The sequence below is a fragment of the Vipera ursinii genome (assembly GCF_947247035.1).
Source record: "Vipera ursinii genome assembly, chromosome: 3".
Taxonomy (NCBI): Eukaryota; Metazoa; Chordata; class Lepidosauria; order Squamata; family Viperidae; genus Vipera; species Vipera ursinii.
In genome coordinates, this window is record NC_139516.1 from 17,627,179 (window position 1) to 17,653,840 (window position 26,662).

The following is a 26,662-nucleotide window of genomic DNA, read 5'->3' on the forward strand; positions in this document are numbered from 1 at the left end:
TAGATCTTGTAGTTCCTCACCCATTGTGACTGTCTTAGCTAATGTTGAGCAGTTTTCAGGTAGGAGACTGGGGGAGGCTTCATCCAGGAGATTAACTGGTAATTGTTTTAGGTCTGACATAAACATGTCTGACATAAACATTTTATTTCCAAAGTTCATTGTCACACCATATTCTAAAGTAGTATAGAAGCTAACACAGGCACCTGCTGGAAAAGCCAGGGACAGATCAATATTGAAATGTGATATCACAACACAAACCTGTGATTTTCATATTTGCATTGGGATAGAAATATAAAAGTGAATTTTAATTAGTGATGTCATGATGTCTGCTGCTATTTTTTTCACCATCATAGTTGCTTACACAAATTGAAAAGGAGAACGAGTTATAATTAACATGTTTCAGAATTCAGCTCTCTTGGGCCTCAACTGCACTAAGCAATATGAAATCTGTATCTTCATGATGCAAAGATAAACAAAGCATATTATATCCTAGCGAGCCTCGGGAGTTTGTTACAAATTGCACAAGCAAAACATTTTGCACCATTTTTTTTTCTACCAGTTCTCATTCAGTTTGATAAAAGAATCCACTTTAAAAATATTTGAAAGAAGAAAATTCCACTAAAAGAATAACTTCTTGCATGTTTATTACTTGATTGCTGTCCTGTGTTTCTGACCATAATTTAATTATAAGCTATGTGAGAGATGTTGTGAAATGACCTCTCTTTCATTGAATAATTTTCTTTCCAGCTGTTTGCAGCTCTAACTTCTCATTTTGCCATTAAATTTCAAAAGAAAGCCTTATAAGGGAAGTTCTCCCATGGTGCAAATGCTATTGTACTTGTTAATTTTTTTCTATCCTGAGAAAATTTGGAGAAATCACCCATTGCTCACAAGAGAGAGAATTCTAGAAGGCCACTTGTACCCTTTTCTAGTTACCAGCTCACAAAAGTATTTTGTTGCAAAATTTTAGGGCTACACATTTTGGAGGACTTTGAGGTATGTAGAAAAATTTCCAGCTCACACTTTCAACCTCTGCTCTAGCATAAAACACTCTATGATAATATCGGGTCTATTTCACTTTCCTTATCTTTGCTCATGAATGTGTGGTTAGCAGGAGGCTGCTCAGACCAGGGTTTCTGACCCTGGCAACTTTAAGACCTGTGGACTTCAACTCCCAGGATTCCCCAGCCAGCCATGATGGCTGGGGAATTCTGGGAGATGAAGTTCACAAGACTTAAAGTTGCCATGGTTGGACATCCTTGGCTTAGACTTTTAGTGTCAGAATTCTTCAGGCAGCAGCTGAAGGATTTTCAGATGAGGGAGTGGAGAGGGAGTGAAGGATTTTTGTATAGACCCTACAGAGGAAAAAAATAGTGTGAAAAAATGCTTAATGTTTTGAATATCCCATTCATCCATTAACTCAATTTCTTCTTTAATTGGCAGCAAATGTAGGGAAAGGTCATTTTCAGTTTATTTTAGTTCTGAGCTTTTTAAAAAGAAACTACTGCACAAAGGATGCTCTCTTTCTAAAAGTTGGGTCAATGGCAAGCTCCCAGTTTGAGGTAACTGAGCAGACAAAGGGACTCGAGTTATAATTACCTAATGATTGAGCTCAAACATTGCACTAAGCCATGGTTCCTAATAAACCACAACTGACTAGGTTCATTCAACATACTAAGTCAAGCCCAAACAAAGTTATTACCATATGACTTACTCCACTTCTTGAACCATCCCTGTATTAATCATTCCACTTAACAATTAATATGCTCATAAAGCACTAGGATAAATTGCTTTTTAAATGTCCAACCCCAATATCCAATTAAAATCTATACTTTGTACTATGTTACCATTTAAAGCTTTACACTAGATGTATATCAAATGTGATATACATCTCTGAATTCTATGTTCACATAAGTATATTCATTAGAGCTGAGCATATTTACATGTAAATAAATGTAGGTCTGCAGGTTTGTTTAAATCATCATCATATAATTTCATTTGCAGTTAAGATATGCAATTAGAATTGAAAAGATCTATGAGGTTAATAAAATAATGACCAATAAGAAAATTACATCTTATTTTACAGAGCTGACCTACAAGATAAAATGCTTGCACGTATTTTTGTTTTTATACAGGAATTCTAATCACAAGGAAACATACTAAATATTTTGAATTGGGAAGAAGATGGAGAGCCAGGGTTCCATCTATTTAAAGCCTTCTAGCTTCTCTTGACTTGACAGACTGATTTGGTGTAGTCTCCAGATAGAGTGGGGTGAGGAATGAAGAGGAATGAATTGTAGAGTCCTTATAGGCCCAGAAGCAAAGCAGGCCTCACCTCCAGTACCATATCATAAAAATAGTACCATAAAAAACAGATTAGAAACACAAGTTAAGATAGGCAAGAAAATAGTAAGTGAGCACCTGTCCACCCTAGATGAGTTCAAATCACCAGGACCAGATGGATTACACCCCAAGGTTCAGAAGGAACTGGCAGATGTGATCTCAGAATCACTGAACTATATCTTTCAAAGATCCTGGAGCACTTGAGAACTACAAGAGGACTGGAAAAATGCTGATGTAGTTCCCATATTTAGAAAAGGGGAAAAATGGGTCCAGGAAACTATAGACCTATCATCCTGACCTCAATACCTGGAAGATTCTGGAAAAGATAAGCAACGAATCAGTAAACACCTAGAGGCAAACAAAGTCATTACCAAAAGCTAACATGGCTTTGTCAAAAACAGATCATGCCAGACAAATCTTATTGCATTCTTTGACCAAGTGACAAAATTAGTGGACCAGAGGAATGCTGTGGATATAATTTACTTGGACTTCAGTAAGGCATTTGATAAAGTATACCACAACCTACTACTTGATAAGATAGAAAAATATGGGTTAGACAGCATGACCACTGCATGTGGTCCTCAATGGAATTGCATCTACATGGAGGGAAGTATGTAGTGGGGTGCCCCAGGGCTCTTTCTGGACCCGGAGCTCTTCAACATCTTCATCAATGATTTTGATGAGGGGATAGATGGGGAACTCACCAAATGTCCAGATGACACCAATCTGGCAATAATAGCCAACAATCCAGAAGATAGGCTTAAAATTTACAGAAGAATCTTGACAAAGTTGAACACTAGGCGCTATCTAACAAAATGAAATTCAATGGTGAAAAAAGTAAGGTTCTACATTTAGGAAAGAAAAACCAAATGCACAGGTATAGTATAGGTGGTACCTTGCTCAACAGTAGTAACTGTGAGAGAGATCTTGGAGTCCTAGTGGACAATCACTTAAATATGACCTAGCAGTGTGCTGAAGCTGCCAAAAAAGCCAACACAGTGCTAGGCTGCATTAACAGAGGAATAGAATCAAGATCACATGAAGTATTAATACCACTTTACAATGCCTTGGTAAGGCCACACTTGGAATACTGCATCCAGTTTTGGTCACCACGATGTAAAAAAGATGTTGAGACTCTGGAAAGAGTACAGAGAAGAGCAACAAAGATGATTAAGGGATTAGAAGCTAAAATATCTAAGAAACGGTTACTGGAATCGGATATGTCTAGTTTAATGAAGAGAAGGACAAGGGGTGACATGATAGCAGTGTTCCACTATCTCAGGAGTTGCCCCAAAGAAGAGGGAGACAAGCTATTCTCCAAAGCACCTGAAGGCAGGACAAGAAGCAACAGATGGAAACTAACCAAAGAGAGAAGCAACCTAGAACTAAGGAGAAACTTCCTGACAGTTAGAACAATTAATCAGTGGAAAAACCTGCCTCCAGAAGCTGTGAATGCTCCAGCACTGGAAGTTTTTAAGAAGAGACTGGACAGCCATTTGCCTGAAATGGTATAGGGTTTCCTGCCTGAGCAGCAGGTTGCACTAGATGATGTCTAAGGACCCTTCCAACTATTATTATTATTATTACTATTATTATTATTATTATTATTATTATTATTATTATTATTATTATTATATGAATTACATACATATATGATTTATGTCAATATACATGCACATAAGGGACGCGGTGGCTCAGTGGGTTGGGACGCTGAGCTTGTCGATCAGAAGGTTGGCAGTTTGGCGGGTCGAATCCCGAGTGCCGCGTAGCAGAGTGAGCGCCTGTTACTCATCCCAGCTTCTGCCAACCTAGCAGTTCGAAAGCACGTAAAAATGCAAGTAGAAAAATAGGGACCACTACGGTGGGAAGGTAACAGCGTTCCGTGCACCTTTGGCGTCTAGTCATGCTGGCCACATGACCACGGAGACGTCCTCGGACAAGCACTGGCTCTTCGGCTTTGAAACGGAGATGAGCACCGGCCCCTAGAGTTGGAAACGACTAGCACGCATGTGCGGGGGAACCTTTACCTTTACCTTTACATGCACATACACTAATATACATAAAACAACACATCTATGGTCAATCAAAGGTCTACTATATATGGGATGCTAAGTTCTAAATCAGATATATATTATCACTTACAATTTTGGGGAGGAGAGGAGCATATACTGATTCATGGAATGATAGGATTTAATTGCTTAACTTTTCACTGAAAATTTCTGCAATGGGAAGAATTCTTTTAGAAAGTCCTATTGAAACTGAGAGTTTCAAATGCAAGAAAATAAGCTGGGCACAATTAAAAGAGTAAGATTTTTAAAATGTTTGTCTAAGTGAAAAAAAAGCCTCCTCTAATTAGGCAATTAAGACTTAACAAAGTAGATGTTATTATCCTGTAAAGGTCATTTCAAATGAAGAAAAGATGCTCAACAATGTTGTTAGGGCTTACAAATTATCCTGCAGGAGATGATAGCTGCTTGTTTGGAATGATCTGTGAGGGTTACTCAATGTTATGGTTAAAAATGCCTTAAAGAAATTCTAACATGAGAGGAAAGCCTAGTCTGTAGCTACCTGAAGAGCAAAATTATCACAATGAAGCCAACAAGGAATCATCCTGAATAGATATTAACAAAATGAAGGTGTTTAAGAATGGCAAGGTGGAAAGAAAATAAAAGAAGTATCTTTTCTTTCCTCTGAGAGCTCTAGTGCAGGGGTGTCAAACTGGCAGCCCGCAAGCCAGATGCATCACGTGCAGGCCATGCCCACCCCAGCTCCGCAAAGGCACAAACCATCACGATACATCACGATATGTCATATGATGCGATTGAGTTTGACACCCATGCTCTAGTGATTTCTCTTCCTCAACCATCAATCTTTTAGTTTAGGAGAGGGGAACAATGGCCCTTTTATGACTTACAGACTTCAATTCCAAGAATTCCTCAGCAAGCCTGCAAGTTTTCAAAGGGCACTAGTTGCCCACCTCTGCTTTAGATGGTAAGGCTGGACCTCCATATCTTCCCTCTCCTTTGGAGAAGAACACCATGAAAGAGTTGACAATGAAGAATTATCTGGTACTAAACAATTCCTGATCAGCTGGGTCATTGTTTCAGAGATATTTCCTTGCCAGATTCCTTTATCAATGAAAGAGCTTTTAATGAACTGCCATCACAGAGCTATTCAGAGATGCATCTGCCCTAAAAATAGTCCATATTTTGTGATAACTTTGTCATAAAATATTTTACAAAATTTGTCAAATTTCATGGGTCCTGGATTTTGGATGCATTCAAGTTAGCCCATTTGAGGTACCTTGTTTTAAAAATTGTCCTATATATGTTGTTTCACCCAATTAAAGTTTACAGAAATGAGAGTATTGGTAATCTATAGATTATGCTCATCTGGACTAGATATAACTTACTTCCTAGAACAGGGGTCTTCAAACTCGGCCCTTTTATGACTCATGGACTTCAGCTCCCAGAATTCCTCAGCCAGCATGCCTGGCTGAGGAATTCTGGGAACTGAAGTCCATGAATCATAAAAGGGCCGAGTTTGAAGACAGGAACACTTACAGGATTGGGTCAACTCTTCGCATGATACCTAATTGTAGGGAGAATCATCAATCAGTGCTTCTTGATTCAATAGGTTAAAATCCATCAGCATAAGTTGGTATAAGAGGAATGGTGCTACATGGTAGAACTGTGGAATATGCTGAAATCAGACATGAATTCTAATGTTTATTCTGCCTAAAATCTGCAATTTTAATTTTTGTTTTTTTTTGCAGCAGCAGTCCAAACTGCAGAAATGATATGCATTGTAGAATATGGGGCTGCAAACAATATTGCACTGAAGGCACATGTGTACAGATTTAAACAAGCTTGATGTGGTAATTAATGTCTGCTGAGCAACTTTGGAAAGGGAGACGAGCAGGGTAGAAACAATTTCCATCTTTGTTTTAAGCTCTTTTGACAGTTAACTTTTTTATATTGTGCTGCTTGTGGTTTCAGTAATGAGTTTGGGCCCTGCATAGCAGGAAGTGGAATTAACTTTGTTTACATAAAATGACACTATCAACTTGAAAAATCACATTTCCATTTGCAAGCACAGAATCCCTAAGGTTATCCTAAGTAAAAACGACAACACAGAAATACTGAAAAGCACAATGGTTTCATTCTCCCTTAGTCCTGGTCTCATCCAATCCTGTTTACCTATAAAAACCAGTGCCATTCATTCTATAGAAAGTTGATGCTGTATAGTGAATTGGGTACAGGTGTCATATCTACTGTGGACCTACCAAGAAAATTTTAGGTACTCCTAGTTTTCTCTTGGATGGCTATCATGCCTCAATTTGAATACTTCCAATGAAGCAAATCCTCTATTTGTATGAGTGATTAGTTTTATTATAAAATAAGTCCTTTAGTATGCCTATAAAATGTTTCATGGGTTTGAAATAGTAAATGTACTGCCAACTATTACAGAACATGAAGGAAGGAAGGAAGGAAGGAAGGAAGGAAGGAAGGAAGGAAGGAAGGAAGGAAGGAAGGGCGATGGCAAATAATGTTTGAATTGTTATTTAAAAAGCTGCAGGACCTCAGTCAAACTATTACAAAAACATGCCATGGGCACCGGCCCACCTCCCTCCTCTAAAGGAAAAAACCTAAGGGGATTTTTGTTTACTCAAATTCTGTTTCTGGTTCTGATATATATGTGTGTGTGTAAATTTTTGGATTGCTAACAAAGAATTAAAGGGAGACTAATATGGCCATTTCAAACTCATTTGTTCTCATCAGTCAGCCATACCCTTCTGAGATTCGAACCTGGGCCGATTGCACATTAGGCAATTGTTCTAACCCCTAGGCCACAGGCTCTTTCTCACTTTGTTAGCTGAGAGGCAAGGGAGATATGTGCTAAGTGTTAAGTATTTTTAGAATAAGATTTGTCCCGTGTTGGGGCCTAGCAAGGTACTCTAAAAATACTTAACAAACACTATATATATATATATATATATATATATATATATATATATATATATATATATATATATATATATATATATATATATATGGGACGCAGTGGCTCAGTGGGTTAGGACGCTGAGCTTGTCGATCAGAAGGTTGGCAGTTTGGCGGGTTGAATCCCGAGTGCCACGTAACAGAGTGAGCGCCTGTTACTCGTCCCAGCTTCTGCCCACCTAGCAGTTCGAAAGCACGTAAAAATGCAAGTAGAAAAATAGGTACCACTACGGTGGGAAGGTAACAGCGTTCCGTGCGCCTTTGGCGTCTAGTCATGCCAGCCACATGACCACGGAGACGTCCTCGGACAAGCGCTGGCTCTTCGGCTTTGAAACGGAGATGAGCACCGGCCCCTAGAGTCGGAAACGACTAGCACGCATGTGCGGGGGAACCTTTACCTTTACCTTTACTATATATATATATATATATATATATATATATATATATATATATATATATATATATATATATATATATATGTGTGTGTGTGTGTGTGTGTGTGTGTGTGTGTGTGTGTGTGTGTGTGTACACATACACATACACACACACATATACATACATACATATATATATAAACCTACAAAATTAGCTTTCAAGCTGATCACATGCATCTGATCACATGCAGAAGGGTAAATGATTGTTGTTAGTGTTATTTTGTGTCTGTATTTAAATGTTAAACTATCAACATTTTGCCTTCCAAGAGAGAAATAATTTTTGGCATTCATGAAAACAGTTGCAATTAATGCATTTAAAAGGCTTATTTAGGAAGTAAATCCTGCAGTAAATGTGTAGATTATTCCCTCACCAGTACAGTTTAATGCCTTCTCTAACTCTTGCAAGATGTTGATGTTGATGATTTGAGGAGAAACTTAATGCAAGGCAGCAGCTGAGATTTCTGTTATTTTGGAAGAAGGGTGAGATAGAAAAGTACCTGATTTTTTTCCCCAAGAGCTGGTCAGAAAGATTATTGTCTTCCATTATTTCAGTTAATCCCATCAACTCAAAGGGGACCTTTGAATAGATTGGTGGAAGTCATAAACCATATTTCATTTATCTTAAGGATGAAGAGATCCTTAAGAGGTGTATGCCTGCGTCTACAGTCAAGATTTCCTAACAGTGAGGTGAATGAATATGGCAGTAAATACTAGGGTGTTTTATTTTACTTGCCAGTTCAGACATTTTATGTGTGGTATTCATTTCACTTGCCAGGTCAGACATATATTGTTTTCTTCATGAAACAGAATCTCCTGGGAAGTTCACACCACTCTGTGTGGAGCAATTTATCAATATTTGAACCAGGCCTAAAGCTACTTATCAGTTTCACTCATCCCTGTATATATTTGAAATAGGGCTTCAGATATTTTCTCACTACTGCTATCCATAAATTCTGATTTTTTTGCTTCTTGTGTTGCAAATGAAAAATTGTCAAATGCTGAGGGTACCTTAGTAACAGAGCTTTATATACTTAGAAAGCTTCAGATTCTAATTGTAGGGTTTTGGGAAGTTTTGAGAAAGATCAAATCAATTAAGGAGAGAACCAACCCAGAACTATGGAGATATTTCCTGATAGTTAGAACAATTAATCAGTGAAATGACTTGCCTCCAGAAGCTGTGGGTGCTCCAACACTGGAGGTTAGTAAGAAGAGATTGAACAACCATTTGTCTGAAATGGTTGGATTAGCAGATCTCCTTGGACCCTTCCCTTCCAACTCTGTAATTTTGTTATTCTGTTATTATTTTAAAAATCCTTTATACTGTTATCTGTGGTAGAAATATTCCTAGTTTAGAAGAATGTCTGGTGCAACTAAAGGCAGGAAAGGTTGAGAACCAGTCATGTAAAATCACTAAAACATGCCTGTTTAAAGTGACACAAGGACACAGTGTTGTCCATTGTCCTTGAGCCAGCAGAAAAGTGTGTCTTAATTGCTGAGCCATACCCTGCCCTACTACCAAGGTACTGGTGGTTGCTGTCTTTACTGCTTTAATTAAGGATAAATTAAGAAAGGCAACTGATGGAGTCACCCAACTTCATTTCTCTTCCTACCAAGCATTGCCTGACAGAGAGAAAACAATCACCAATCATTTCCCCTAATGTGGGGGTGAAGTGGGGTTGTAGGAAGTGTACGAAGGTGCTAGCATTGTCAAGTTTTCCAATAGGCAGCAAAACTCTGTGCCACTGACCCATGTTGGGCTATTTCTGTTTTGCCCTGGGAGTTAGATTTAGCTGCAACACAGGCTGCTTCATGCGCGTGCGCGCGCACACACACACACACACACACCACACCTCGCTATTTCTCCTGGGATCTCTGCACCTCGCCAAAGTGTGCAGAGATCCCTGAACTGCTCAGCAAAACCTCTGTAGGTAGAAGCAGCAGAAACACAAGGTGACAGAACAAATGACACAGAGGAGACAAACCCTGTTTTTCCAGTTAAATTGTCCTTCTGTGCAGAAATTGTCCTGTCTTTAGAAGCATAGGTTGAGCACTCTTTCAAAGGAGGCTGACTAAGTCTTGAGAAGTACTGCAGAAAATGCCATTCATGTGTTACACAAGCAGATCCCTCTGTGAAAGTGTGATGTCCAATCTCTCCTGCAGCCCTAGCCAATATGGGTATAGCATGCAATGCCTACTGCCAGAAGGAAGAGGTCCTGCCTTCAGCAGCTACACATGGCCAATAGGAGCTGGACAAATCTATCTTCTCACTTACATCAACGACCACATCATCCATGAAATGTGCCAATTTAAGAAAAGAAGGAAAATACTTCTTTAAAATGGAACAGCTAAAGACAACTTGAAGCTGGATCAGCAATGGGCCAAGGACGAGGTGAAGACCAAGTATGAGGATATGGCATTAAGAGCAATTGCTAGACATGTTCACATTGTGGTTAGGGAGATATGAGGATAAGCCAATGAGCAGGCTGGTAAAAATATATTCCTAAATTAATAGTTCCTCTAGGTCAGGGGTAGGCAACCTCGGCTCTTTTATGACTCATGGACTTCAACTCCCAGAATTCCTCAGTCAGCATAGTCATGAGTCATAAAAGAGCCGAGGTTGCCTACCCCTGCTCTAGGTCTGTTGTCTATTCAGGCAGTGACCTTCCAAAAGTCCAGATTATTCTTACCAGCTTCTATATCTTCCTCAAAACTGCCAATATCTATCACTGAGCATGAAAAACAATTGTTTCTCAATGAATTGCACCTATTTCCAGAAAAAAATACTTTCATTTTGGCCCTTGTCTCTGGTAAACTATCATCTGAGTTTCCTTGTCTTTCCTTCACATTTTTGGGAGAAATTATTAAACTTTAGTGAATTAATTGCTTGACGTGCTATTGATGCCAACTAATTCTGCAGATTTTATCCTCTTGTTACTTAGATATTTCATATTACAGAAAGTGTTGTCTGAGATGACATGGCTGGGGAGAGGATTTACAAAGAAAACACATGGATATACACATAAGTAAATGAATATGAGTTAAGGTGTCAGATGGTATAGACCATCTCGTTTCTCATGCAGAATAGGACAGTTTTGATAATAGATTTCAAAATATGTTTTCCCCAGCAATTTTTTAAGCTACAATTATTTTAGACTGATAAAGGATTGCAGGACAAGTGATAGAAGAAACACTGATGTAATATGCAGCAAAGGAATTAGAGAAAAAATGAGCTATTGTCGCTCTCACATGCCCTCTGGAATGATATCTGCCCTAGTTCTGGATGGCTGTCATCCCGAACATTTTCAGGAAGCCAATAAATCCTGGATTTTCTCCCAGGCTTTGGGGCAATGTGATGGTTGAGAGCCCTCTTAGCCGGGTATTTATTTACGTTTTTATCTTTGGACCATTATGATTTCTTTCCCTATTTTTGCACTGTTCTAATTTTTTTTAACAGAATAAGGGAGTTGGAAGGGATCTTGGAGGTCTTCTAGTCCAGCCCCCTGTTCAGGCAGGAAACCCAACACCATTTCAGACAAATAGTTGTCCAGTCTCTTCTTAAAAACATCCAGTGTCGGAGCACCCACAACTTCTGGAGAAAAGTCATAAATTATAAGTCACCCAGAGTTGAGCACCTTGTAAATTCTATAAACAAAAACATTTTAAATTTGAGTAATTGACCCAGCATGGCAAATCATAGAGACCAATATCTTGAGCTACAGGCTCTCTATATCTAGATCAGAACCTTGTTTATATGATTAAAAGCAGCAGTGGGAAGATATTATGAATAAGGTCTACACTTACATATATAAGGCTTGATTTCAATAAAATGTACACCCAGGAGCAATGTCAAAGATGGAATAATATATGTACTTCTGGCTTCTTTCCATAATAGTATATCATATGAATAATAATAATTCAAATGCCCTGCCTTAGTGGAAGCTGTCTCTTATTTCTTGAATTGCTTTTAGAATATGAGTGTGTTTCCATCTCAGTAATACTATGTGTTTTTTGTTGTTTTTATTCTTGTTTTCTCTCTGTATGTCTATGGAGATTCTCATTTTATCCAGGCCTTGGTTGTCCCAAAGGTGCCTTTTCTAAAGGCAACTGGACTTCCTTTGTTTTTCCTTGAAGATATTTCACTTCTCACCCAAGAAGCTTCTTCAGTCCTGAAGAAGAAAGTCCAGTTAATTGCCTTTTGAAAAAGCACCTTTGGGTTTCTCTCTATATGTTTTAACCTATCTCAGCCACCCGGAGTAGCAGTTGCAAATTCAGCAGCCTTATAAATTGCTAAATGAATGACAAGAGAGAAGGAGATGGTGATATATTTCCTCTCCATTCTGCTATCCTTGAATGGTAAGTCTCATTTTTAAAATTTTATTTTATGCTCAGCAGATTATTAATGAACCTGGGTTCCACTCTGGTGGGAACCAGATGTTTGCTTTATCTGAAAAGAACATCTGTATATTTGCAGGCATTCAGATTTGTGATTTATAGCAAGTTTTATGAAACTCTGTGCCTGTCTGCCAGCGTATTTGGATGAGAAATTGTAATGTGCTTATGCAACGTGCAGGATTTTCATAAAATTTTAATCTGTTGATTTATTTTTCTCCCAACTCCCAGTTTGTGTATCTGTCCTAGCCCCTAGAAAGGAATAGATACAACAACAGGGATCTAAGATGGTAATCTGGTACAAATTAAATTGAACAGGAACTGTAGTCTTTCCGTTCTCATTTTGTGTGATGAAAACTTCTCAGAAACCTGAACACTTGAAATTATAGTACTTTTCAACTTCCAGTTGATTTACAAAAGGAGTATTTCAACAGAGACTTTTGCTTCCTTTCCTTTCCTCTGCATTGTCAGCCATTTGTTTTTATGTTAATAGTAGCCAAATGATGGAGCTAAATCAGACGTCTGGAAGCGGCGTCCACACAGAGAACTGGTTGTTCACATATTTGAATCCCACCACTGGATGGAAAGCTGAGTCAACCTTGAGCTGGTCAAAATCTAACTCCTGAAGTGAGTAAAATTAGCCTGCATTCTAACCACTGCGTTACCATGGGTCTTATATATAATAACCAGACAACCCTAACCTTACTTTTTAAAAGAAAAAAGAAAAAAACGAAGAAGGAGCAAACATAAGATAGTTATCCATATAAACAGCAGAAAGAGAAAACTCTTACTTCTATTCTTTTTTCCCTGTTACTTCCACAAATTTCTTTTTCTTTTTCTTTTGGATATCTGGACATATAAGAAAAACCATTCTTGGAAGAGGTTGGAAAGTGAGGCTAAGCTAAGCTCTTGTCAAGTTATCTTTGTTGGTGTTGAGGAGCCATTAGTGTTCTAGCAGAGGGTAAAGGCAGTTGGAGAAGGGCTTGATCCAGTACACAGCTTCATCTAGTGCTTGTGAAGCTGCTCCTGTAAGGAGCAACCTATGAGAAGAAGCAGCGACTGCTATCAAGAAGCTATGTAGAAGGCAAAGGAGGTCTGAGCAGAAAAAATGTTGGTGCGGTTAGGCAGATGGGGGTGTTTCTGAAAGGGTCTAGGATAACTTGGCATGGCCAACTTGTCACAGCCACATCACTGTGGGGCAACTCGCTATAGGACAAGAGTTACATTAATATTGAAGAAATGGTGGAATAGAATCATTAAAGAAAGGATGCATAAGGAGGGACAAAATGAAATGTGAATGACAATATATACTGCTCAAAAAAATAAAGGGAACACAAGATAAGACATCCTACTATTAAATATAGTACATTGTGTTGTTTAAGTGTTCCCTTTATTTTTTTGAGCAATATATATATATACAAGTACAAGTGTAGGCCTTCTAATGCATTAAGACCTGGCATAGCACATAAGAGCTGGTCCATGTATTATTGTGTAGCAGCTAGCCTTCCCATTCCTTTCTTGCAATGGAATGCTTTGTCTTGCACTACCCTTGGTTATTCTTGAGATGGCTACATTCTAACAAAGATGATCAAGGGACTGGAGGCTAAACCATACAAGAAACGGTTGCTAGAATTGGGTATGTCTAGTTTAATGAAGAGAAGGATGAGGGGGGATATGAAAGGAGTGTTCCAATATGTCAGGGGCTGCCACAAAGAAGAGGGAGACAAGCTATTCTCCAAAGCACCTGAAGGCAGGACAAGAAGCAGCTGATGGAAACTAACCAAAGAGAGAAGCAACCTAGAACTAAGGAGAAACTTCCTGACAGTTAGAACAATTGACCAGTGCAACAATCTGCCTGCAGAAGCTGTGAATGCTCCAACACTGGAAGTTTTTAAGAAGAGACTGAACAGCCATTTGTCTGAAATGGTATAGGTTTTCCTGCCTGAGCAGGGGGTTGGACTAGATGACTTCCAAGGTACCTTCTGAATGAATGAATGAATGAATTAATGAATGAACCTTTATTGTCAAAGTACAACCATGTATACATTGAGATTGGCTGAGCCTCCCTTCATGCCCCCACCCCCCAAGTCACAGTGACAACAAACCCTCCATCCTATTACACCATGTGAACTAATTGCACAACACACCGGCCTCACAAGTCAATTCTGCATAAAGTTTATAAAAATTATTTCCCATTCAAAAGCCTAACAGCCCATGGATAAAAGCTGTTTTTCAGCCTGTTGGTGAACTTCTAACATTATTATTATTATTATTATTATTATTATTATTATTATTATTATTATTATTATTATTATTATTATTATTATTATTATTCCAACATGTACTTGTACAGCTCTGTTTCAGATACTTCTCTGGTGTTTAGATCTATTTCATTCTTTTTTCCCTTTATAGGGAAAAGCATTTCTAGATATATATATATTTGTCACTTAACCTGATGCAGGGCTTTTTTTAACAACTCAGAACTCCAGCAACACTTTTTTGTTGTTGTTGTAATTGCCAAGAATGCCTGCAACCCACCTAAACTGTTGTGTAGTACCATCAGCTGAAAAACACTTCTCTTACTTAAGTCAGATTCACATACAGAAGACTGAGATGGAGATGAGTTGCGAAATTCTGAAAGATCAGAGTAGACTTCATATTCTCAAGTCATTTATCTGCATTTTAAAAAGAAAAATTGATAAAAGAAGCACACTTATACATAGAAGATGAAATACAGCAAGAAATTGGGAAAAGCAAAAACATTCCTCTCTGCCTGTGCTTATTTTTTATATATAATAAGGAAATTTTGGACAGAGGAACATTCAAAACAGCTTTTTCACCTGCTTTTAGAATTCTCATCCATTTTACTTTCTAGGATTTAAATCCCTGCATTTCTCTCATTTTTTCCTGATTCTACTCTAGACCAGTGTTTCTCAGCTAGCTGGGGAATTCTGGGAATTGAAGTGCACACATTATAAAGTTGACAAGGTTGAGAAACTGTAGGAGGTGACCTGGCTAAGCCTGAGGGAGGGGTCAAATGTATCATCAGTTGTGAATCCCTTCACACCCACAGGAAATCAAAGTCCAGACCAACTTGAATTCCTTCTACTCTTATCGTCTGCTAATTTCCATTGGCCATTAGTAGTTCAAATTCTTAAAAGAGGGCTCAAGCTTATAATAAATCTTTATACTCATTTGAACTTTCTGGATCTCCTGATTTTCCTGGTGCTTGACAGAAACACTGCTATAGGTTGATTTTTGCAATTCCCCTTCTCCCATCTTCCTTGGCCTGAAAATGTAGGCACAGCTTCAGACATGGATAATTCCTGTACTATATGTTCTTTTATTACATAAAGGAATTTATGGAATCACATCTTGACCAAATATTTCCATGAAAAGAGGTATGATTATTTTTAAGTGGTTGGGTCAGTTGTTTCCCTATTTCTTGAGCAGAAATCAAGAGTTGTGTGCAGTGGGGGGATTCAAATATGTGAACAACTGGTTCTCTGTGTGGGTGCCACTTCCAGAAGTTCATTCTGGGCCTGGGCAACAAAAGATTAGCTACTGGTTCTGCTGAAGTGGTGTGAACTGGCTGAATCCCACCACTGGTTGTGTGTGGCTGCATGTGGTCTAGTGGCTGAATTTCTAGGATGATAATTTATTTAATAGGACCACCACTACACAGGCCAGCATTTTGAATCTTAAATCAGCTCAGGCTCAAATGTGTGGAGCAAAGAAAAAAAAAAGCATACGGTACCATTACAAGGGCCGCTGACTGTCATTTTTTTTTAAATCGAGCTTAATACATATGGTGAAAGCATATTGACAAATTACTTGTCATTTCCAAATTCTGAATGTGCTCCAAAGCTGCATGAAAGGCAGATTGAAATATGGTTTCAAGAGTCAGTCTTTAGGGAGGCAGGAGTGAGAGGAACAACAGCAGAAGCTTATCATGCCAGATCCCACAGCTTCTCTCCCCCCACCCTTCCCCATTCCTTGCTGCTAATCAGTATAACAGCACTTAATGATCACATCGTGGGCAAATAAATGTCCTAGGTTTAAAAGAATGTTAAGCAATGGCTCTGCTGATGGTAAAGGATCTGAGGAAGGCTGAACAAATGCTCGCCATCCTTCAATAACTACCAGATACTTTCATGCTTACAAAATGATATCCCTTTCCATTCTACTTGAGTCATTCTGTACATATGGCCTGAAAAACCCATTTTATCCATGACCTTGTGCTCTTCCTAAGGATCACAGGATTATGAGACATTAGTTCATTTTCCAATTGCTCATTTAAAAGAATAACCTGTTATCATAAAGTTGGGAAGGGGCTGCTGAGTCCAACCTCATGCTCAGTGCCGGGGATTAGATTAAAACTTTACCAGCAAATGGCTGTTAGACTAACATCTCCAAGAACCCAACATTTCTTTAGGTGATTGATTCCATTGTCAAATCATTCCATAATGGAGCATTGCCACCCCACCTGTTAGTGGTAGGGTAGGGTGAAGCCTGTTCTGATATTACATTAAAAATATGACTTTCAATATGTTTAAGGAATTCATCTCTTCTAAAAGGCACTTCTAATAAAGGAGAATATTTGTAGGTCAGGGTTGAAATGTGAGGGGTCCTTGGTGCTCTCTGAGCTTGGCTGTTTTCTTGCAGATGTTTCATTACCCAAACTAGGTAACTTCATCAGTGCTCATCAGTGATGATGCCACCTACTTTGGGCAATGAAACGTCTCCAAGAAAACAATCAAGCTCAGAGAGCACCAAGGACCTCTCTGTTGTGATTCCTCGCCAGCCAGTGGATCCGACAGCTGAGTCTGAAGAATCAGATGAGGAGGAGGGACCTGGACTGACATTAGACTCAGAGGAAGGCTCTGAGGAGCTCCAGCAATTACAGCCAGATGGGAGCCTGGCCCCTCTACTCATGCTCAGGCTGAGACACAACTGTGCTGGGAGCCTGTTGGACAGTGATGAAGAACAGTTGGGAAAAATCCAGAGTGCACAAAAGCACAGGCAAGAGAAGGGAGTAGGACAGAGGAATGCAATGGGGTGGCTCCAAAGGCAAAGGAGAAGGCATTAGGAAACCACGTCTTGGCTGAATTATGAAAGGGAAGGTGTGGGAGGTGCTGGTTGCTCAAGGCAACCGTTCATGTTGAGGATCCAGTTTCTGTGGACTGTGTTTGTTTGCCTTGGACATTGACTCAGGTCTGTGAGAATAAAAGGGGCTGGCTTTTTCTTGCAGTTCCTGCCTGTTTCTTGGAAGAGGGGTTTCTCCTTGTGAGCATAACAAGGACTCACGTAGGCTGGGACAGAACACTCTCAGAGACACTTTTGTTATTCTACCTTTTTGTCAAGATATTTGAGATTATCTTTTGACCTTGTGTTGGTAGTGTTTTTAAGTTGTTGGAGAGGGCAAAGAGTGCTACCACATCTTTTTGCCATTCTACAGCCTCTCTGGCTGCTTTTTGTGTTTGAAAAAAGGTAGGAAAATTTGTCATAGGATCTTCTTTTGAAATTTAATGAAAAAATGGGACATCAGGGAAGCTTCCAGTCTCCTGGGAAATGATTACACAAAGATAACACATTCACACACATTCCTTGGCTACGTCATAGCTAATAAGTATTAGCACACACTTATCCAATATTCTTTTCCCATTTGAAAGACATTTCAAATGCAAATTGGTTTTTTTGGCACATTGGATTATGAATATTGAAATGATTAACTTAAGTGACTAGATAATTACTTGATGGATAGAGACAACCACTACATAATCACTTATTATTGTATAGCAATGCCCTTCTTAGCACATGACAATACTATTGAAGATGGATTAAAAATGGAAGGCAGAGAGTAGAAATACTGAATTGTACTCACAAGGGTGTGCTACTTCTAAGGGTTTGTATTGGGGTTGGCATTTTTTAAACTTGTTTATCAATACTATGAAGTTTGGCAATACTAGTGAAGTAGCCAAGGGTTGTAAGTGCATGACTGGGAAAAGATGAAATCAGTTGCATTAGTTGCAAGAACAGAGATGTAGAAACAATAAATAATCATAAGGTCATTTTGGTAACAATGCAGGTGTGTAAAACACAAAATGGATGCTTAGAAACCATTAAGGAAAAAAACCACATATGAAATGCTATCACTATTATAATACCTGCATTGAATAAAACTAAAGTGCTACCATGGTTCATCCATTTATCTATCATCCCAGTCTATCTGCCTGCCTGCCTGCCTGCCTGCCTGCCTGCCTGCCTGTCTACCTACCTACCTACCTACCTACCTATCTATCTATCTGTCTATCTATCTATCTATCTATCTATCTATCTATCTATCTATCTATCTATCTATCTATCTATCTATCTATCTATCTATCTATCTTCTAATTCCACAGGACTTGAGTTAAGATGTGCACTAAGGTTCTGTGGAATTCTTTTTGATTAAGCACTTGGGTATTCAGTTTGGATTTTTTTATAATTTTTACAGTTCTATTATTTAGTATTTTTGACCCCGTAGAGTTCTCATTGAAACTTAACATTAAGAAAACCAAGATCAACAAAAGTGCGTATAGTCAAGGCTATGGTCTTCCCAGTTGCAATGTATGGCTGTGAAAGTTGGACCATAAGAAAGGCTGAGCGGCAAAGAATTGAGGCCTTTGAACTATGGTGCTGGAGAAGATTCCTGCAAGTCCCTTGGACTGCAAGGCGATCAAACCAGTCAGTCCTAGAGGAGATCAACCCTGACTGCTCTTTACAAGGCCAGATCCTGAAGTTGAAACTCAAATAGTTTGGTCACCTAATGAGAAGGAAAGACTCACTGGAGAAGAGCCTAATGCTGGGAAAGGTTGAGGGCAATAGAAGAAGGGGACGACAGAGAATGAGGTGGCTGGATGGAGTCACTGAAGCAGTAGGCGTGAGCTTAAATGGACTCCAGAAGATGGTAGAGGACAGGAAGGCCTGGAGGAATGTTGTCCATGGGGTTGCGATGGGTTGGACATGACTTCACAACTAACAACAACAACAAGAGTTCTCAAATCTTTATGGAATAATACAGTCTCAAAAACTCACAAACAAATAATTCAATAATATATCCCAAAGGTGTGGGTTTTTTTTTAAAAAAAAGAATACTGGACTTTGTTTTTCCTTGAAGATGTTTTGCTTCTCATCCAAGAAGCTTCTTTAGTTCTGAGAAGAAGCTTCTTGGATGAGAAGCAGAGTGTCTTCAAGTCCAGTTGCCTTAAAAAAAAAGCATTTTTGGAACAACCGAGACCTGGATGACTAAGAATCTCCATAGACATCAATAAATACATTTTCTTAATTTGGTTAGTATATTGTTCCCCAATGATTTATTTCATAATCTCCCACAAGTCTGGGGACTCAAAGCAGTACCTAAAGTCTTGGAGACAGGATGTAATTTGGAACTTTAGGGTTTGCATCTATGATATAATCCCACTCACACAGAGATTCTGCTTCCAGGGTACAAATAGCAACACTTGTTTTAGTATATGTTTTAGTACGTATTTGGTGAACTACTTCTCAATCATTTATCATCAAAATATATGGTGTTAGGATTCCTATAGTACCTTTTTTAATCACCAAGAAGAAGTTGACAGCTTTATGCTTTTCTTTTGGACTACAACCACCTCTATTCCTTGCTTTAGGCATGCTGGTTAGCAGTTGTGGAGATTGATATTCACATCTAGAAGACACTAATCATTTTATCTTCCTCCAACCATTAAGTTAGGATTCAAAAGGCTTCCATAACCTGAAATTATTTCTTCATTTGCCTTTCACATCATTGATCTGAAATGATCACTGATATAAAAAAGTTTGGCCTAAGGAGGGAAGACCAGCGCATTAAAATGACAGATAATTGTCAGTGCAGAATTGCTGATATCAAAAGGGAAGAGTGATTTTTATCCTGCCCCCAACTCCCCACTACAACAAATTTCTTTAAGCCTATTGCCAATATGCTACAGTTAGCCTGGCTTAAAGGAAAATGAATGAAATACTACTAATAATAATTCATGGTTTGCTAATTAAAAGTAATATGTTTTCCCATTTTTTGGCAATTTGATAACATAAAACACTTAGTTGGGGGCCACAGGGGGAAACTAGCTTAGATGGATAAAAAATGTTTTGTGTTCACCCAAGCAAGACTATGTTAATGCATATTATCCCATTAATGCACATCAACATCGGGAATAAGCGTACCAATGCAAGCAAGAAGCATACACTTATCATCATTTGATAACATGTTTAATGACAGATTGACGGTTGATTTGCAAATGTGAACTGGCATCAATGTTGCTAACTTCAGCTTCTGCCGCCTCCTCTGCTATGCCAGCATATTTATGTGCATAATTTGATTTTGCAGCCGCGCTGTTAGTACATTTTTAATATTAACTATGCAAGAACAGACAGCCGAACTTAAGTTGCACTGATGGTTTGAGTTCATTAGATTGAAAAAGATGGGCTCGCAATGACAAAGATGGAGATGGTTGGGAAACATCAGATAGGCAACACTAAAACGCACTCTGTCGCAAACAAACCCAATGAACACATTTCATATTATTGGCTGCAACTGGAATCCTCACACAGAATTGGAAATTTCATATATATCATTGCTGCGTTTGTGTTTCTTGTTCTGGACATATTGATAGCAGCCAAAAAAGAACAAATTTTTGGCCACACAGCTCTAAATTCTTTTTGATGGATGGCTTGAAGAGACAGAAATATATTGCAGTGCACAAAATTCAAAAATTAGAATGAAGAAAGATTTTTTTCCCTCCCTCTCTGTCATGTGCATAGATTGCTTTCCATCTGGATTGGCATGTTTTCTCATAAATTTATCCAATTTTCTTTTTATATTAAATTTAAAAAAATCCGAAGATAAATAAATAAATATACAAATACATATTTTCCACAATTAAAATAAAAATATTATAAATATGTGATGTCATCCCTAATATATTACAAAATATGCATTTTAAAAGCATACTTTGGCAGCTTTGGTGAGCTGAGAAATACATGACAAAATTAGAGAAATGGAAGATCAGGATATTTATATTCAGTTCTTTGTATCCAAAATAGAATATTCTAATTTCTCAAACTTCACCATTATTTTGCACTCAGATACCATTGGCCCATCTCTAGTTCATCAATTTAAGTTGCTTTTGTAAGGATTATTTTGTTTATGTGCAGGATTGTACAGACTGGCTTGTATTTTGCATGGTCATGTGTCTTTTGAAGATGTGTGTTCAATAATAGTATGTTTGCACACAGTGTGAAACTATATTTAGTAGTAAGGTAAAATCCCCCTTGAGCCAAGCTTGATGCTTGGAGACTTCATGGGCATGGCCATACAATTTCCTTGATAATAGTATCAATACAGTATGAAAATAGTTTCCTCCTCCTCCTCCTCCTCCTCCTCCTCCTCCTCCCAGTCTAGTCTCCATCCCTAGAATGTTCTTGAAGTTTTCCATCCAACTACTACGAGTATAATATATCTGAAGGGCCCCAAGCTTAAGAAAGTAAGCTCATTACATTAATTAGTTTATTATATATGTACAATGCTGTCTATAATGTTTTCAGTATACATAGATTAAAACATCTTGTCTTTGAACATTGCCTCCTTTTTACGTTACCTTTTGGAATATCTTGTTAATTTTTTAAGTATTAATTTGAAGGATGCCAGTTTCCACATGAGATCTCTAGAATCTCTGAATTTGGAGGAGGTGCCTCCCATTTTTCTAGTGTCTATTCAAATCAATGTCTGGACACAAATATTAAATTTTGCAAAATGTGATCCTAATTTTTCATGCTTATTGAGAAGAGTCAATAAGCCTAAGAATGTTGGGGCAGCTGCCTCACAGAGAGCACATTGTAGTAGTGCAAATGAGCAGTGACTAAGGCATAAGTGCCTATGGCAGGACCTAGGAATTGATTTACAATACAATTGGTTTATAGGATCTTGCAAATCATCAGGATGAGGCCAGGTCATCCTGATAGGCTACTTTGAACTGAGGAATCTCAACGAAGTGCAATTACTTCCATAGGATGGTTCAATAGAGTTGCCTTCAAACTGATTGAGCCCTTAGAAGCTTCACACACCCTTAATACTGATTGTGCTATAAATATAAATGAGAGGCTGGAGCTTTAAGAAACAAGCACATCACTTTTCAAAGTCATTATCTCATTTTTTAAAAAATTCTTTCAACCAATAAATATTTGGATCTGCTCTCTGATTTATGTATACATTGCTGCACTCTGTTTAACCCCGTATTACTTAAGCATGGAGTTCTTGCATTTATAGATTTCAAATTTATTGGCACTTGACACTGGTATGGGCTTTCACCTGACCAACAGGAGGCTCAACCCCCAATGGGAATAATTACGGAGGATTTCAACAGCCATGGGAATGGCTAGAACTGTCATTAAATCATATTGGAAAAACAATGTGCTCATACATTCTAGTCTTGCCAGTAAATTTTCCACTTGAGGCCTAGACCACCTAGTGGGGATATTCAAAGGCAGGAGAGACAGAAAGAATGAAAGATATGAATTAAAGTTAAAATGAGCAATGCAAGTTCAGCACAGTGGGATCTCTTTGAATCCAAAAAAGACAAAACATAGGTCAACTGTATTGGGGTTAAATCCTCCACCAAATATGCATAGCTTGATTTATAAGTACCACAAGGGAAAGAATATATATGTAGAGCCAAATCATCCCATCCCATTTGTACGTGGGAGGTGGAAAATTTAAGGAACATATGGAACAATTTTTTATTTTCCAAGTTGTGCTTTTAGACAAATTTTCACTCTGCTAATTGATCATGTTGACTTTTTTCTTCCTTGATTTCAGGCATGAAATATAGATCCACTAACTTTTCACTCTTATGTTTTTACATTTTTCTTTTCTGAGAGTTTATTTTAGCTTCTCTTTTTAAAGAATTCAGTCTTAGATTCTGGAAGTACAAGAGAGATGTGCAGCTTGGTATAAGTTTGATTCATTTTACCATTTACGCTACAGCAACGTTATGTCTGAATTTGTCATTTTTCATCTCACTATAAATATACTAATTCATTTAGGGGAAAATGTGTTGCATTTTAAAAAATATATGAGATAGGCCTCTTGACCTCTTCTGTCTTATCCCACCCAAAAATGTCCTGCATACTGATAACAACGGAAGGATCGTATGTAAGCGGCTGCTTTTCTGCAGCCAATCTTAGAAACTCTATGCCTGGAAGCGGTTCGGGTCTGGATGGGGAGGAACAGGCTTCAACTCAACCCTGACAAGACTGAGTGGCTGTGCGTACCGGCATCTCGGGATATTCAGAACATTCCATCTCTTTCTATGGGGGGTGAGTTATTACCCCCCCCCCCGTAGATAGGGCTCGCAACTTGGGAGTCCTCCTAGATTCACAGCTTTTTTTGGAAGACCACATAATTGCTGTGACTAGGGGGGCCTTCGCCCAGGTTCGCCTGGTGCGCCAGTTGCGGCCCTATCTAGATTGGGATGCCCTGCGTACGGTCACTCATGTGCTCATGACCTCTCGTTTAGACTACTGCAATGCTCTCTACATGGGGCTGCCCTTGAGGACCACTCGGAGGCTCCAACTGGTACAGAATGCAGCCGTGAGAGTTGTGTTGGGAGTCTCCCGATACTCCCATGTTACACCTCTGCTCCGTGAGCTGCATTGGCTCCCAGTTGTCTTCTGAGTGAGATTCAAGGTTCTGGTAATGGTTTTCAAAGCCCTACATGGCATGGGTCCGGAGTACCTTAGGGATCACCTGCTGCCGGCGTCAACTTCCCTCTGCCCAGTGCGCTCCCACAGAGAGGGCCTCCTCACGGCGCCACCGGTCAGAGAATGTCATCTGGTGGCCCCCAGGGGGAGGTCCTTCTCTGTGGGCGCCCCGGATTTATGGAATCATTTGCCGGTTGAGCTCCGGATGGCACCCGACCTTCGCTCCTTCCGATGTGATCTGAAGACTTATTTGTTTGAACAAGCCGGCCTGGCCTGATGGGGGATGGGTTTAGGTTTTATTGCTATTTTAAATGTATTTTAATCTACTGTTTTAACTTGGGCATCTTATTTAATTCTTTTTTAGTTTTTGTATTCCTGTACTTTTATATGTTTGCCCTGTTCACTGCCCTGAGTCCTTCGGGAGAAGGGCAGTATACAAATAAAATTATTATTATTATTATTATTATTATTATTATTATTATTATTATTATTATTATTATTATTATTATTATTATTATTATTATTATGTGATTAAACACATAGTATCATGGAATGCTATGCTTCCATGGTATTCCAAAAAATATCCAGGACTTTGTTTTGGGTTCTTGTTTTTTTTTTTTTTTGCAGTGAAAAAGATGCCAAACTGTCTCACCTATTTTCAGAAGTGAATGTATTGATTGATTGATTGCTTTTCCAGCAGAAGAATGTTAACCAGATTTTATTGCTAGTTTATTCCTCTTACCTCACCATGGATCTGCTAGAAAAAACAAACATGCCATCAAAAAATTGGGACTGTAAGCACATTCTTGTACATCACAAGAAATAGCTATACTGTAGTGAGATTAGTTGTAGCAAAAGATAGCCAATCTGAAGAGTTCACTTGTGGCATCATTTTAAAAAGTTGAACCTCTAATATTGTACAGACCGTGTCCTTGAAAATGCCAACTGAAACCTTCCTTGTCTTTCTTTTTCTCCAGTCATTACTGGTGTTTATCATTGTCCCCTCTCCCTCAGTGATATGGGAGAACAGATGCTTGGAAACAATCATATATCATTTGGCAATCTCTGTCCATCCCTACTGCCTCAAGGGTTGTCATATAAAAAGTACAATTCACATTAATAATGAAGTACATTTCCCAAAGAAACAGCTCTGTATCTTAAGGTGAGAACAAAAAGAAGCATTTATTCATATTTCCTATTTAGGAACAAAGTCCCATGAATCTGATGGAGCAGTTCTCATAAGGGTTAGGGACTCTGGGAGGTCCCTGAGACCTTTTCAGGGCCCCACAAAATCAAATAAATATTTTAAGATTTCTCAGCTCTTAATTTTTAATACAGTAAATATAGGCAGATATAATTCACACAAATCAATGCTCTTTGGAGTCCTCAATCATTTTTCAAAACATAAAGGAGCCCAGATACCAAAATGTTTGAAAACTGCTGATCTAATGTATGGCTGAGGAACAGGTGAGGTCACAATTTCCTTAATGGAAACTTTTTACAATGTATATAATGTCTATTGTGGAGTTGAATGGAATCACATTCCGACTTTTTCCAATGTCTTCTTCCAATGTGCAGGAAATCCAATTAAAATGTTCATCAGATGTGGTTGCCCAGCCACTTCTAAAAAATTCTAGAGATGGGGAGCCCACTATTTCAATAGGTTGTTTCATTGTTGGTTTAAAACATCAGTTCTGCAGGAAGCACAGTGGCGTAGCGTGGGTTGTCAGCACCCGGGGCAAGGCAAGGAATTTGCGCCCCCTAACCCGTGGATTTTAGCACTCGAGTCTCTTCCACTAGATTAGTTAAAGAAACCCTTACCCCCCTAAGCACATGTATTGTTTGTTATGAAAATACTGATGTAATTAAAGTAAAATGCATCTAATGCGCCCCCCCTAGATGTTGCACCCGGTGCGGCCGGCCCCCCCTGCACCCCCCACGCTACGCCACTGAGGAAGCAGCAGTCAAAATGGTCACAATAGAACTCATGGCATTTTAATCGAAGCCCTGACACTTTCTACATGTATGCGACAACTTCCTTTTAGATGACCCCAAGATAACTATTTCAGATTCTTAGCTATGAAGATAATTTAGCTTTACACAGAGATCCAAAAAAATAGGGTTCTGTTTTGCTGTTATTATTTGAGGGGAAAATTTGGAACCAGTACTTGGCTTTGTTGGCCAGCTCTTCCTGTTCTAAATATTAGCTGATGAAAGAAAGGTGGAATATTAGCTCGATGCAATAAAAGGCCAAATGAAGTATAATTAAATCCATTCATCTCTGTTCATGCATCACAAAAAAGTCTGGAAATGTGAAGAAAAACCAAATGATTAGGAAAACAGTGTTTTCTACAAGGAAAGACTACAAGGATTGGAGTGGGGGGTTAAGCAAAGTTGAGTAAAGAGCAACATGGTCAAGATATGTTAAATCATGAAAGAGGACAGAGATTTTTTTTCCTTTGGGTCATCCATTACAATTAACAGAGGGGGAAAAACCCACACTGTCCTTCTTGACACAATTCATAGTTAAACTATAGATTTCACTGCTACCAAGCGTGGTGACGATAAAGCACCAAGGTTTTAAAAAGACCAGACAAACCCAGGTAAGATAATCTTCTAAACAAAAAAGGTAGAATAGTTTTAATGACAGTCTTTAAGGAGCAGAATGAAAAAGCTTAACATTTCTGTCAGAGAATAACTAAGGTTAAAACTAGCCTGCTCACTTTGTGAGAATGC